The sequence below is a fragment of the Mustela lutreola genome, chromosome 16 (genome assembly GCF_030435805.1).
Source record: "Mustela lutreola isolate mMusLut2 chromosome 16, mMusLut2.pri, whole genome shotgun sequence".
Classification (NCBI taxonomy): Eukaryota; Metazoa; Chordata; class Mammalia; order Carnivora; family Mustelidae; genus Mustela; species Mustela lutreola.
Window position 1 is genome coordinate 34173235 of NC_081305.1, and position 15848 is coordinate 34189082.

The following is a 15848-nucleotide window of genomic DNA, read 5'->3' on the forward strand; positions in this document are numbered from 1 at the left end:
TGATGGTCTACAATTAGAGTGGTTAGCAGTAGTTTCCTGGGCAGGAGATATCTATGATCACCTGGAAACAAACAGCCCATCAGTGATCCATGAGTGACAGGTTTGGTCTTGTGAACTGGTGTATTGTAAAACAACGATATTGACATTAGACGCTTGAAAACATCGTTACTATCTTGAGCTAGTTTTGCCAACTTTGACAGTGTTATCTGGGATATTCCATGCAAAGGACAATTTGTTTTGACTATTTAGAGGACAGCGTGTGTGCCTTGAGTGGCACTAACACATTCATCAAATGACTCAGTGAACTAGTAGAGTCTTGATGGAAGAGAAATTTGAAATATGGGCCTTCCAAAAATTCAGGGATTGCAGAGACCTATTCGGAAATCTACTAATTAGAGAGAGCAGCAGCAGGACAAGGACTAAACAAAGGCAGGATTTATGTTTTGGGAAAAGGGGACTGATGACTGGGGAGAGGGAAGGTTATGCTAAGTGAGCCTAAAGCTTTGAGCTTCTGGAAGCATTTGGAAAGTTTGGAAAGTTGCTATAGCTTTACATTGTACTGGAGGGATGAGATGGAGTATATCTGATATATATAATATATAACAATATAAAATATATGCAAGTTGAATATATAATTTGAATTCGTATTTCTTTTTTCTTTGTTTCTTTTTCTTTCTTTTTTAGAGAGGGAAAGACAGAGAGAGAGGAGGGGCAGAGGGAGAGTGAGAATCTTAAGTGGTCTTAAGGGTGGGGCTCAATCTCACAACCCTGAGATCATGACTTGAGCTGAAATCAAAAGTGACACTGAACCAACTGAGCCACCCAGGTACCCCTTGAATTCATGTTGTGTTTTACTTTTTTAAATTTTTTAGAGTTTTATTTTTTAGAGTGTGGGGGAGGGGCAGAGAGAGTGAGAGAGAGAGAATCTCAAGCAGACTCCATGCTGGGCACAGAGCATGAAGCGGGGCTTGATCCAACGACCCCAACATCACAACCTGAGCTAAAGTCAAGAGTCGGTCACTCAATCATCTGAGCTACCCAGATGCCCCTGAATTCATGTTTTCTTTTTTTAAGAATTTATTTATTTGACAGAGAAAGATAGTGAGAGAGGGAACACAGCCATGGGGGAACTGGAGAGGGAGAAGCAGGCTCCCTGCTGAGCAGGGAGCCCGATTCAGGGCTAAATCCCAGGATGCTGAGATCATGACCCCCTCCAAAGGCAGATGCTTAATGACTGAGCCACCCAGGCACCCTTGAATTCATGTTTCTTAAATTAAATACACTGTTGTGCCCAAAGATTTGGCTAGACAGGTGTGTCTGAGTACTTTTAATTCATGGAACAGTTTTAAAATAGCCACATAAGAGAGTGTGCAGTGAGGAGGAATGTGTGTGTATGTGTGTATTTTTAGAGAATTCCCATGTGAAGGAAATAATGATATCGAATTTTGAATGTGATTCAATTGTTAAAAACCATGGACCAATGCAGGGAGTCAAAACACATTCTACTTACTCCACCTGCTCCTACTTCATCTCTTGGGCAGAATCTCACCAGGCATGGCGAAAAGACGAGTTGTCATTGAGGAGATGCCAGTGAGTTGGGATCTGACCTATGTTCAATATCAAGTTTCTATGAGTTCATACAAGATCCCAAAGTACCAATGTGTCATCAGTATCTGCTGTATTCCTAAGTAGGAAAGAGGAAATTCAAGTTGCTTGCTTTCACCAGAACACTCACGAGGGAGGGGTCAGCTACAGGACTAGCACTTTATGTCCCATTGGAGTAGATGGAATTGTCATTGATGTGATTTCAGGGTGATAGGAAGGTCCCTACCCTGAAATATTTTCCCCGTATGGCCTGAAAATATCCAGCCCTCATCCCAAAATATCATCACGTAGAGCACTATTGGGGTTGGCTTTACAGTTTAACAAACGCTTTTCTACAGATTAACTGTCCTGGAAGTAGAGCTGTCTTTATATCCAGAAACAGATGCCTAATTACTTCACAACTAGGCTGTTTTCCTTCAAATGTTTAACATTTATAGTAGTGATGTGCCTGCCCCAGTTAGCCTCCATTCATACCTCCAATAGGAATGAACTAATCAGATTGAACCCTTCCTAAATCTGGTTAAGATTAGTGGAGATGAAATTAATCAAATGAGATTAGTTTTGCATAAGCAGGAAGCAGGAGAAGGAAGAAGTAATTTTGACTCTGCTAGCTGAGAGCCAGCACTAAGGAAGACAAGTGTGAGAATTCCAGGGGCAGAAGTTGCTTCTGAGTGGCTGATGTAAAATCTTCCACACTTGGAGATTGGTATGTGGTGTCTCCAGGGAACACTTTGTCCTGGGAAGCCCTGCAGCTTAAAAGAATCCACCAGCTAATAAGGTGACTTCCCTCCTGTCAGCAGTGGACCAGGTGAGACTCTGTTATTTTCAGATGGACAAATGCTGCTGGATAAGAGAAGGGATAGGGATGTGAGGGAGCCAAAAGGCTGATTCTGGCAAAGCAGGGTGTTTGGAACTTTGTCATATTGGCAGGCTTTCTTTGCTAATGCCTGTTGCACTGTTTGTAGAGGCCCAGAAGTTCTGGGGAGCAATAGTCCAGTGTTGCTCTTCTCCCTTAGAGCGAGAAAGTTGACTTTACAACCCAGTATAGGCCACATGACTATTTCCAATGCATCACCTATGAAAATGGAAAAGTTACCCCTGAAGTGGAGAGAAACTGAACTTTGTTGACCTTATAACACCCCCAGCCACCAAAAAATATGCGAGAGAAAACTGCAGTTTAAATAATGTAATTAGGAATATTGCAAAATTATATTTTGTGCAAGTACTGTTGGGTATTTATATGTTCATACCTGGTATGGGATTGTATAAACAGATAATGTTGACTGTCAATTATGGGCAATTCAAAGGATTTTTAAGGGTTATTTTGATTCACTTAAATTTTTCTTTATGGGTGGGTTTAGAACCTAATCCTGGAAAGACGTGATTCCTCAGCTCTTTGCTTGTCTTCATATCCTATTTTTCCTAATTCCAACTGATTTCACTCCAGATCCAACTGTCTCTCCAAAACCCTCCTCAGCATGCTCTTTGCCTCCTTTTGGTTCAGGCCTTCATTTCTTGCCTAATCAGAAGTCTTCTCCCTGGTCAGCCTTTGCTCATTTTGGCCAATCTCCTTAGCCAAGCCTACCTCCCTATCACATTCAGTCTCGGACATTCTCTTTTGTGATTGTGACTTCATGTATGTTATACCACAGCTTGAAAAGCCTTTCCATCTTCGTCTGGACAACTCTTAGCCCTACACCAAGGCACAGTTCCAACTTTATCCCCAGTGAATCCTTGCTTGGCCTCACCAGCCCCAGAAGTATTGTCCATTACATAATTTGGATACCGTGGCCCACAAAGCCCACCTCTGTCTGCACCTCTTCGACTTCATCATCGTCAGTACCACATTCCCATGCCTTGTGCGCCCTCAGACCCTTCCCTGTTCCCCCCAAGAGAAAAAACCTACAGCAGAGATTGGTTTTCAGTTCCTACAACTGGGCAGCCTTCTTACCCTGCAAGGCTTTCCTCTGAAATGTTTTCGCTTTCATTCAAGTCTTCCACTTGGGCAAGAAATTAACTTGGTTCATTTCTTCTAAAACTTTGGTTCTTTCTCAGTCACCTACCCTCTATTATTTATCTGGCCAGTTATATACCTTCTTGGCATCAGGCACCTTTATCTTTTTTTTTTACTTTTTACTTTTTTTTTTTCTTTTACTCTGAATACAGGATTAGTGTCTCCTATGCCTGGCATTGGAGAAAGGAATGAAAAATAGGTAAGTGAATGTCTCCCTGAGTGGGAAAGCTGCGTGCATGTCCAAGCGCAGTGTATAACAGAACATATTAGAATCTCTATGTAAATATTTACTGTTGAAGGAATGGATAACACCAACAACTGTACATAACTCACCCAAGTTCCTCTGACTTGGGCTTTGGGGACCACCTTGTTATTAGTATCTTAGTAGTATAGCTTGCAGTTAAGAACACGTGTGGTCTTTTTACTTTCCCAACCTCAAGAAACACTGAATTGTGCTAATGGTTGCGGAGGAAGACAGCAGCCACAATCAGCAAAATATTAGGCTGAGAAGTAGAAGTATTAACACACAACACCGCACAAATTTGTTGAGAAGCCAGAAATTAGCAGCTTGCATCAGCGCCTAAAATAACTTTGGGTCTTTGGCTTTGGAGCTCAAACTTTTGAGTGTGTTCTCAGTAGAGTGCTTACATAAAAACTTACTAGCCAAAAGACGTTCCTATTGGTGAGTAGTTTTGAGATAATGGAAAGGCTACTCCCAGGATGATTTCTAATATCTTATGTAAAAAGTACCTTTCAAGTTTTTACAGAGAGTAGTATTTTTACGGAGGCTTTTACATGGAAATCCAGTTTGTAAACGCCTCAGACACTGGCCTTTGCTCAGATACAGACGTTTCACCCATCAAAGAACTATGAATGATACTTTTATTTTTTATTGAAAAAGAAACGCAGAATCCCATGCGTGAGACTTCCAGACGAGTGAGGACACAGGGGGTAAAGGCGTGCTTTTCCTACTACCCACTTGTCAGCTAAAATAAGCCGTTGAAACTCGTCCCACTTTCGCTGAAGAGCGGCTCAAACCTCAGGGAGGGGCTTGCACTTCTCATTTAGGGGTGGGGTCCCGGTCGGCGGCCGCCGCAGCCGGTTTCTTTCCCTTTGGGAAAGAGTGTAGTTGGGAAGGGCCGGTGGAGGCGCCGTGTGAAACCAGCAAACCAGACCTGACCGGCCGTAAATAGAAGGCGGGGGCACAGGACGACCCCCTTGGGCGGCGGAACAATGCCCCGCGGGGGGCGCGCGACCACAGTTCTCTGACGCGGCAGGAAGCGCCAGTTTCTCCCGGGCGGGGACGGTTGCGGGCAAGAACGTGACGTGCTCGCGTTTGTTGGGCGCAAGCTGTTAGTCGCAGCAACCGTAACCGAGGAGCCGAAGCCCCAACCGCCACCCCCGGACACCCGCACCGCGATGCCCGCGCGGGTCGCGGCCAACCGGGTGAGCGACTCTGCGCTTGCGCACCCGCGGGAAGCCCCGCCCCCTTCTGGCTGCCGGCGCGCGGGGCCGCGCCTCCTCATGGCGGCCGCCGCAGTGTGTGGTATTTAGCGGGGGCGCGCGGCGGGCTCGAGGACGCGCGAAACGACGACGGCGGCGGCGGCGGCGGCGGCCAGGGGGGAGCCGGGGCGGCCGTTGCGGGGCGCGCTCTCGAGCGGCGGCGGCGGCGGCGGCGGCCCAGGGTATACTGTCGGTGCCGGCACGGGCAAGAGGCGGTGGCGCTGCCCGCAGTGGCGGGGGTTGGCGGCGGCGACGGAGCGCGTTTGAGCCAGGACCGGGGTCCGAGGCGCGCTCTCCGCCTACAGGTAAGTGGGACCCGGCCTGAAGGGAGGAGCCGGCCGCGAGGGGCTCTCCGGGAGGAGGACGCTCAGGCCCGGTAATGGCGGCGGGCGGGAAGGGCGGCGGAGCCGGGTCGCGCCGCCCGGGCGGGGGCGCGGGCAGCCCCCGGCGCCGGGCGCCTTTGTCTCGGCCGGAGCTCGGCCGCCCGGTCGAGCGCCGCCCCCCGCCCCTCCCCTCCCTTGCTCAGCCCTGCCCGCCGTCGCGAGCCGGCTCGCCTTCGCCCCCGCCCCCGCCCCCGGCGCCCCGGGCCCGGCAGGCCGGCGGCGGGGGTCGGCCCCGCGCAGCCGGGCGAGGGCGGGGAAGGGCCTCCTGGCCGCCCGGCCCGGCCCCCGCGCGCCCGGGAGGCGGGCCCGGCCGAGTGAGGCGTAGGGCGCTCCCCGAGCCCGGGTGCCGGCCTTTGTAGTGAAGGGTCCCGGGGAGTGCGGCCAACATGGCGGAGGTCAGCTGAGTGCGGGCAGTGGCCGGCCCTTCTCTCCAGCCCTTCCCCGCGCCGCCCGGGGCCCGAGGCCCCGGCCGGGGCGACTTGGCCGTCCTTGGCCTCCTCTGCCTGCCCGCGACCCCGGGAGCGGCGGTCTCTGATGGCGCTGCGTTCCTGCTCCCGCTCCCGGCCTGAGCCTTCATTGTGCCGTGGGAAGAATCAGCCTCCTCCCTTGTTTATGTCGTTAGCGAGGAGATCGCGTGCACGGCTTGCCAGGGAAGCCCCAGCTTTTTATTGTAAACCTTGGTTTTCCTAGGCGTCATTTGTCAGGTAGTTTGGGGGCCTTTTCGAGTCTCTGAGATATAACTTAGGAATGTGGGTAACCTGGACCACAGTGCTGCGTAGGTTTTTCTTTCCCCATTCCTGGAAAGATTCAGAATTTGTTTGTTCTGACATCGAAAGAAGTCCCAGTTTGTGTGTTGGGAAAGATCACATTGTGTAGCCGATTTGTCAAAGTCACAGAAGCCATGAGCTTGGATATAGGGCAGCGATTCGACTGCCAGTTCTAGCAGTTGAACATTTACCATTTCCAGATAAGCGGCTGTCAAGGGTAAATTGTTAACTCTTTTCAGCAGTTGAATGTTGGGAGCCCGACTCTGAAGTCCCTCCTGCCACACCGGTTTGTGACCTTGGGCAAGATGCTTAAACTCTCAGTGCTTCATTTTCCTTATCTGCAAAATGGGTGTAATCACAGTCCCTACCTCCTAGGATTGTTGGGAGAACTGATGAGATGATAATAGATGAAGGACTTGGAGCAGTGGCAGGCCCGTGTAAGGGCTTAATAAATGTTTGCTGCTAGGACTGTTATTATTAAGAAACATGGTAGGAGTTTATCTTGGCATGATGGATACGTTGGAAGTTCATAGACCAGAATATGTGAAATCACGTGGTACGTCGTTAGTGCTTGGGTTTTTCTTTTACTGCATTTTGTTAGTTGTACAGAATGAAAATAAGAGGTTTAGATGATAAACGAACAGGCACTTTTGAGATCATGGCATTTGGAAATTTATATAGTAAAGGATTTGAATAGGTTTTGCTTGGTCTGGAATTTAAAAACCAAAGTGATTAAATGAAGTTTCCTTTTAGCACTTTTACATTTATGGATCATTTAGCTTCCAAGCACTTGGCGTTAACTAACCTGGAAAAGTTGAACCATGAATCCCTTTGAGTGTTAGGTGTCTGTGGTGTTACCACCTCTTTTGGACATATAAGGATAGAGCAAAGTGTAGTGTGATAAATGTAATGGTCTGGTAATTTTATCAGGGAGATACTGGCTCAAATTGTGGAGGAGAGGGTATTGATTTGAGGAGAGGTTGATGACAAGTAGACTTTGAGACTTAAAGTGGATTATACAAATTGTGTAATTTTTCATTCTGGAAATTACAGAAACTTGTGATCTGAAATGGTTAGTTGCAGCCTTAAAGTTTGCTTTGCCAAAATCTTTCCTTTAGGTATAGAATTGGTTCAAATGCCCCCTGTTGGCATCTTTCCAGCATAATTTAGCAACACTTATTAATATTTTAAACTGAAGTATGGTATAATTAATAGATACGGAACTTTTCATGGTAAGTATTCCACAGACTACAAATTCAGATATTTAATTCACTTTAGCCTAATATCTGTTCTTTCTGAGCTTTGCAAAGTTCTTATAAAATTGATGTAGAGCAGTATTCTTTAATATCTGTAATTTAAAGACTATTATAATTAGGCTTAAACTAATTGGAGTCATAAAGAAGATATCTAGCTATGACAGCAATGACATAATGTGAAGACTAGGACTTCATTTTCTGTATATACAGTGTTTTGAAAACAAGTCTTACATAATGAGAGCAATAGTAAGTTTAGTAATACTGCAAAGTGACCCCTTAAATTGTGTTTCAAAGCTGTTGATTTATTCAGTCTCCAAAGATTGTAGGTTTTTCTTTATTTGCTTAAAGAGATGTTACAGCCTTTCGGCTGTAATTGAGGAATTTCCATACACACTGTGTAAATGTTCAAATTCTGAATACTTTTGGTATATATCCTCCCTACAAACAAAACCAATACATGAAAACCTCAGACTTCCCGACTCTCCCTGGCTCCCTTCCTCCGAGAAGCAACTGGGGATAAATTTTCCACTTTTATAATAGTAAGATCCTTAATCATTTCTTTTAAATAGTGGTTTTTTCTAAAGCACTCAAAATTACTTGGTTTTCCATGGCTATAATTATTAGAGTATCTAATGCATGAGGGCAAGAATTGTGTTTTGTATTCGTATATCCTCAGTGTCTAACACTCAGTACATACTTGTTTCCTGACCTACTAGGTGTCTGTTAAGGTTTAAGTTGGTTTGTTAGTTTTATTGTTGAGTTTCAAGAGTTATTTGTATATTTTGGATAAGAGTCCTTTATCAGATAAGTCTTTTACAAATATTTTCTCCAAGTCTGTGGTTTGTCTTCTCATTCTCTTGACAGTGTCTTTTCCTTCAGGTATTTCCCACTTTTATATACCAAGGTATTAAAGAGTCACATGTCAAAAACTAAAACCTTTATTATTTCCAACTGTGCAAGGCTCTTAGACCCTATTTTCAGTTGGTCATCGGGTCCTGATATTGTTGCCATCTGGTTGTCTCAATCTTGTATTGCTTCTCTCTCAGTCATTTTCATATTTACATTCAAGTCTTCTGCCTTCTAAGTGGTCTGTCTACTTTGGTCTCTGCCTCCTCCCTTCAGTTCTTCCTATTGTAGTTGAAGGGAGCTTCCTAATGTAGGCAATTTACAAGAACTTTAGTATGAAGTACAGAGTTCCTTGGTATGGAGAGTAAGTACACAGGCATTTTCAGTTAGGTACTTGCAAGTGCCTCTGTGCACCATATTTTCTTTCTTTCAGTTTAGCTCTATAATCTCAGCCTAGACATCATTTAGCTGAGACACTAAGATGGACTTCCCATCTTGAATTGGGTGTCATCTCTGTATTCCTATAGCACACTGGACCCCACTCTTAACAGGTATCCCTCTGAACTGTATTTTTTCTGTACTGCTTTGCCCCCCTTACTAGGGAGGCAATCTCTGTGACTACAGTCTTTATGAGGACTTTGTCTTAATCACCCTTGTTGGTCTAGAGTTTAGCTTTGTTTCTGGTATGTACTTGGTGCTCAGTAAATGTTTATTGAATGACTGACAAACTAATAACCCTCACACTATCCTTAAAATGTGGTTCTCCAGCCTTATCCTCCAACGTTTTTTCTTGTCCTGCCTAGTCAAGCTGACTTTGTTTCTTGAATAGTCTCTGTACCTAATCTGCCTTTGCTCATGATTGTACTTCAGTCTCTCAAATATCTATTTGTGCTACTTTGGGCAGATTATTTAAACTCTCCAAGCCTTAGTTTTCATTAGTTCGTGAGGCTGCAGCTGGCCCCATTCCCCTTATTCTAATGCTAGAGTAGCAGTATTATTGTTCAGGGGTGAAGGGGACAGAACTCTGAAGAATTAGACCTGAAGGTGTCTCTTTGCTCTGTCACTTACTATTTATTATGTTTGTGGAACACTGTTTGTATTTTAAAAGCACATTTTCCTATCCATAGAAAGTGCTTAAATAATTAAAAAAAAAGAGTTAAGTTTCTTAATTTCTGTAAATATTACCATTTACATTCTAGTGAGGGAAATAAACAGAATTAGCTATTGTGATATATACAGATCTTCCTCCACTTACTGTGGGGTTGTGTTTCTTTTTAAATCCTTGTAAATTGAAAATATCGTAGTTTGAAAATGCATTAGTACAACATCATAGCTTAGCCTCGCCTACCTTAAACATGCTAAAAACACATTAGCCTACAGTTGGGCAAAATCATCTAACACAAAGCCAATTTTATAATAAGTGTTGACTATTTCACGCAGTTTCTTGAATACTGTACTGAAAGTGAAAAACAGTGATTATTAGTGTATTGGTTGTTTTCTCTCTGAATTGCCTGGCTGACTGGGAGTTGTAGCTTGCTGCCGCTGCTCAGCATTGGGAGAGAGTATCATACTGTGCATTGATGGCCTGGGAAAAGATTGAGAATTCCGAATTCACAATTCAGAATTCAAAGTAAAGCATATCGCTTTTGCACCGTCATAAAGGGAAAAATCACAAGTGAAGCCATTGTAACTTGGGAACCATCTGTGCTATAAAGGAGTTAAAAGTGCTGAAGTAAGGAATAATGGAGGTGGGGTGGAGACCTGCTGTCAGAAGGACTGTCTTTTAAGCTATGATAAAAGGATAAAGAGCTAGCCCTTTGAAGGAGTGAAGGGAGAACCTTTCAGAGTGAATGAGAAGCAGAGGTGAAGGCCCTGAGGCTTGAATGAGCATGTACTTACTGTTCTAAAAGTTAAGGGAAGAGTGTGTTGTTGGAATAAATGGGTGATGGGGAGAGATAGCCAGGGATCAGATCCTGAAGTCAATGTAAGAAATGTAAATTTTATTTTAAGGGTACTGAGAAGCCATCAGAAGGTTTTAATTAAAGGAGTAGCATAATTCACTTTTAACTTTTAAGATAGCTTTAGCTTTTGTTTGGAGAATTGATTGGTCAGAAGACCATTTCTTTGATTAGGCAGTAGTGGATTATGAGCTGGATTAAGGTGGTGGCAGGGAAGATGAAGAAAAGTGGATGGGTTTAAGATATATTTTGGAGATAGAATTAACAGGACTTGTTGGTGGATTAGATGTGAGAGGTGAGGAAGGAAGGAATTAGGTGGTTTTTGGCTTGAGCAGCTGTGTGGAGTATAGTGCTGTTTACCAAGGTGGGAAAGACTGAAGGAGGGAATAGGGACAGAAGGATAGCAGTAAAATGGAAAGTTCTGGTATGTTGGATTTGAGATATCTGTGGGACATCCAGAATGAGATAGTGAGGTAGGATGTGGTCTCCCAGACAGGGGGGATGTGGTCTCCCAGAAGCCAGATGGACAATACTAGAGCATGTTTGGTTATTAGAGGGATGGTCTGGTAGAAAAAGGGAGGGATTTATGTAAGAAAGAGGGATAATATAATAGAAGGGTTGTGAAGTGTGAGTAGGCGAGAAGAGAGCCGTGAGTGCCGGTCCCTTCTTCATTCTGAAGGGAGGGAAGGAGGTGGTAAATCTGCATTTGATGCCTTTCGTGGTATTTTCTAAAGGAAGCATGGGTGAAGCCACCAGTTGAAAGTATTTATAGTTAGTGAATACTAGACTGTGGTTGGTTAAAGATGTAATAGACGCATTAAGAAACTGAGCAGAGGAGGGGGAGAGGTGTTGTGATGTATTAGCCAATGAGGAAGCCTGATACTGTTCCAGGAGATTTTGGAGACTATCTAGAGCAATAGTATTTTTCTTTCTAAATGTAAATTTTTTTGTTGAAGTATAGCATAAATAGAAAAAAATGCTCAAAGGTAAACATAGAGCTTGATAAATTTTCACGAAGAGAACACACCATTGTGACCAGCTTCTGTGTGTCCCAATTACTTTTAGTTTTTTGCTTTGTTTTAGTAAATCTTCAGGCACTCTAAGCTGAATTATTATTAGATAAAATTGTCTGTTTTGGTTCAGTTTATTCTCCTAAGCTTGAGCCAAAGCGACCAGGATGGTAACTGACAAAGACCTCTCATTAGGTTTGAGATTGCCCAGTCGTGTTGAACTTACTTGTGGTTTTTGTTTGTTTTTAAGATTTTATTTATTTATTTGAGAGACCAGGGAGAAAGGTCACAAGCAGGGGGAGGGGCGGAGGGAGAGGGAGATAGGTAGACTTCCCATTGAGCACCTAGCTGGACCAAGGGAGGGCTCCAACCCAGGACCCTGAGGTCAAGACCTGAGCTGAGGTCAGACTCAGACTCTTAACTGACTGAGCCACCCAGGCATCCCCTGATTGTTTTTAATAGCAGAGGGTGTGGGGAGCACGGGGGAGGAGAAAGAGAAAGTTTGAGGGAAAAGCTTTGGACATATAATCTTTATTTTAAAAGTAGATATTGCCAGAGAGAAGTATTTTCTTAAAAAGTTAGAAGAATTTTAATGGCAGTCATGAATTTTATAGGAAGTGTTACACTGTCCTGTTATTTATTATTGTCATTCTGACAGACTTAGCTGCAGTAAAATTTAGTGTAGGGGTGCCTGGGTGGCTCAGTCTGTAAAGCAGAGGTTAAGCATCTGCCTTTTGCTCAGGTCATGATCCCAGGGTCCTGGGTTTGAGTCCCATGCCAGGGTCTCTGCTCAGTGGGAGCCTGCTTCTCCCTCTCTCTGCCACTCCTGCTTGTACTTTCTCAATAAATAAATAAAATCTTAAAAAAAAAAAAAAGAAATTTAGTGTATACTAGCTTCTTTCAAAGACTACCTTGGAAAGATTACTTCAATAATTGATTTAAGTAAATGGAATAATCTAACTTCTCAAAATTCTTGCTATTTTATTTTCTCCTTTGTGTTTTACTTTCTGCCCCTTTGAGTTTGGTTAAAATTCAGGTGTGTGTGTGTGTGTGTGTGTATGTGAAAAACCCTGATTTAGCTTTGTTAGGGACATCTTCAGTTGTCTTAAAACAGATAGTTGTGAATTGATCTCTGTAGACTGTATTCTTTTGATTTTGTTTGGCGAGGTGATCTGAAAAGTTTTGTCTTACAGTTAACTTTGAAAATGCTAAATTTATGATTTTTTAAAGTATAAACTAAAATATGTATATGAGATATATGGATATTTGTACATGAATGGGTGGTTTCAAATTTTTTCCCCTATTAGTACCCATATATTTGAGGCATTTTAAGCAAAAAAAAAAAAAAAAAAAAAAAAAACTGAGAGAAAAAGCATCAAGGCAGGTAGAGAAAATCAGCTCTTGATTTCTCAGTGTTTCAATTTTTGTATGAAGTCTCCAGCAGCTCATTAGCAGGAGAGTATGGTGACACAAAATACGTACTGAAATCTAATCCTTTTTTATTACCAAAATAATATGTATGTTTTATGGAACATTTGAGGAATGCATACAGAAATGCAACCTTATTTTCCCCATGATTGTTTATAATCTGATGATTGGAGAGTAACCATTGTAGACATTTTGGCATAGTTTCTAGTCTATGTGTATGTGTGTTATTTTTTTTAAAGACTGACTTTAAATTTCTTTGATCTGATATAAATCCTTGTAGGTATTTGCCTGTTAAATGATTACCACTTGCCACTAACTACGTATTTGAACTGTGTAATTCCTTTTTTTTTTTTTTTTTTTTTAAAGATTCTGTTTTTTGAGAGTGCAAGCAAGAAAAACACGAGCAGTGGGAGAGAGGGAGAAGCAGGCTCCTTGCTAGGCAGGGAACCTGATGTGGAGCTCAATCCTAGGATCTTGGGATCATGACCAGAGCTGAAGGCAGATGCTTAACTGACTGAGCTACCCAGGAGCCCCTGAACTGTGTAATTCTAAATGATGATGTTTGTGCTTATAGTCTGTATCCTGCAGTTTTGATACGTTGTGTGCTTATAGTTCAGTGGTCCCATCTCTGATCTCTGTGATTTTTGGTTCCAAATTTGAGTCGCCTCTCTCCTTCTCTGATCCCTTGCTTTAAGTCCTTAAAAACCGTATTCAGCAGTTTGTATGCCTTTAGTTTCTTTTCTGTCATTATACGGTACATACAAACATACAACAGCCATATCAGAGGGTGTATTTACTTAACAGTTTTTTTTCTTTTAAAGTAAGTAGGGTTATGATATCATGTGGTTTTATTTTTTAACCCACTCATTTAAAAAGGTTGATTCTTATATTAGTATATATGAGCCCATCTTATTTTTAAATAAAGACAGAATAGTGTTCTGTTGTATGGACCATATATTTTAGTCACTCTCTTAAGATAGGACTTAAATTTTCAGTTTATTTGCTGTGATAAACAGGATTGCTGTAGGCATCCGGATACATAAAGCTTTGCCAACTGTAAGTTAGAAGCGGGACTTGGAAGAAATTGCTGGGTCATAGAGTATACACACTTTAAAATTTGAAACAAACTGCCAAATCTTAGAAGCTTCTACAGTGGACATTTCCAACAGTGTAGGAAAGTCTCTTTCCCCACATCTTTGCCAATACTTCGAATCCAATCTTTGAAAAGAAATTTCTGTCCTTTCTTTCTTTCTGTCTTTTTTTTTTTTTTTTTAAAGATTTTATTTATTTATTTGACAGAGAGAGATCACAAGCAGGCAGAGAGGAGGAAGCAGGCTCCCTGCTGAGCAGAGAGCCCGATGCAGGACTCATCCCAGGACTCAGATCATGACCTGAGCCGAAGGTAGCGGCTTAACCCACTGAGCCACCCAGGCGCCCCATTTTCTGTCCTTTCTTAAGCAATACATGCAGTTTGTGATTTCTTATACCAAGTTTTTGAACTGCTTTTTCCTTTTTCTCTAGTTTTACATGCACATTTAATTCAAAATAAAATACTCTATTACGTTGGTGTTTTTGAAGAAAAACTCCAGCCTCTAGTCCTCTCCAGGTATCCTTTGCCAGCAGCAACTGTTTTTACTGAGTTGATTATTTTTGTATTTACCGTCTTTGTCTCTAACATGCTTTTATTATTAAATACACATTTCAATTTTAGGCCTTATCTGTTGAATTCCTTTTGTGGATTTAACTTGTCTTTCTGTCTCCATCACATATACTAACCTTCCCATTTATATACTTTCTTAATTTAGTAACATCATGATTTTGTATTTGCATTATTATAATTGTAAAAGTTATTCACAATTTGAGCCATATAGTAAGCTGTTGTTACTTTTTTCCTTGTACTGTTTAATTGGAATTTGTATAATTTTCCTTGACGTTAATGCTTGTCTTGCTTTGTGTTCCCTGTGCTTACCGCTAATTCCACCCCACATTCCTTAACACTTGTCTGCGTGTTCACCGTGCTTTGATGCTTCATGTCGCCTTCTGCCACTAGTGTAAAATTGTCATTGTCAGTGTTCCTTTTACCTTTCTTGTGGGTTAACTCTTACTTAATTGTAGCCCATGTTGCCTTTTTTCTTGGTTTGTTCCATTATGTTTGAAGGGTTTGTCCTCCAGGAGCTTCCTGAAACATATCCAGGGGAAGTAATGTTTTGAGACTTTGCATCATTATTCTGCCCTCAATATTTTTAGGTAATTTCGATTGCACTTAGAATTCTAGAATAGTAATCGTTCTCTTTGAGGATTTTAAAAAGCATCACTCTGTTTTACCTAGCTTTGGATGTTATTGCTCTAAAGTTCTTTTCCTTTCTGATTTATTTGTTCACCCAACAAATAATTTATTGAGCCTGTGTGTGTGCTAGGCATTTTTAAGTATTTGGGATACATCATTGAACCTGACAAAAATTCCTGCCTTCCAGGTTGAGGAGGAGGAGTGCTGCTACAACAGCAAGCATAATAATTAAATTGTGTAGCCTGATAGAAGGTAATACATTCTGTGGGGAAAAAATAGAGCAGAAATGGGGGAGGAGAAGGGAAGACAGAGTGGGTAGTGGAATGGATAAGGATTAGCAGTGCATGATGGTGGCGTCAGTGGGCAAAGTGCTGGTCACTTTTAAATAGAGGGAGCAGGGTGGGCATCATGGAGAAGGTAGCATACATGCAAAGATTAGAAAAAGGTGAGAGAATTAGTTATCAGGACATTCAGGAGGAAAGTATGTTAAAGCAGAGGTCCAAAGGAACATCTTAGTCTTAGGGAATCAGGAGGATAGTGCAGTGAGTGAGAGGGAAAGAAGTGGGAGCTAAAGTCAGAGAGTAATTATTTTGTGTAGGGCCATATAGGTTGTTCAAGATTGTATCTGTTACTTGGATATGGGTTGCCTAGGAAGGGTATTGAGCAGAGGAGTGACATGACCTGATATAAATTTTAACTGGATTTTTTGACTGCTGTGCTCAGAACATACTGGAGTAGGGGTTGAGAGACAAGGATGGAAATGGAGTGGAGGGGGTGCTGTTTAGAAGCTG

The 15848-nt window shown here is 42.6% G+C and overlaps 1 protein-coding gene across 3 annotated transcripts in view; it reads left to right on the forward strand.

Annotated features, from left to right (window-relative positions):
• Positions 1–4928: 4928 nt before the first annotated feature.
• Positions 4929–15848, forward strand: part of SIAH1 (siah E3 ubiquitin protein ligase 1) — a 29998-nt gene continuing 19078 nt past the window's right edge. Inside the window, exon 1 of one of the 3 annotated variants that reach the window (XM_059153394.1) lies at positions 4929–5065. The gene's annotated coding sequence lies outside the window, so the exon portion shown is untranslated. Of the gene's footprint in view, positions 5066–5256; positions 5428–7365; positions 7505–15848 lie in introns of those variants that run through there. The other 2 variants (XM_059153393.1, XM_059153396.1) reach the window with 2 other exon arrangements.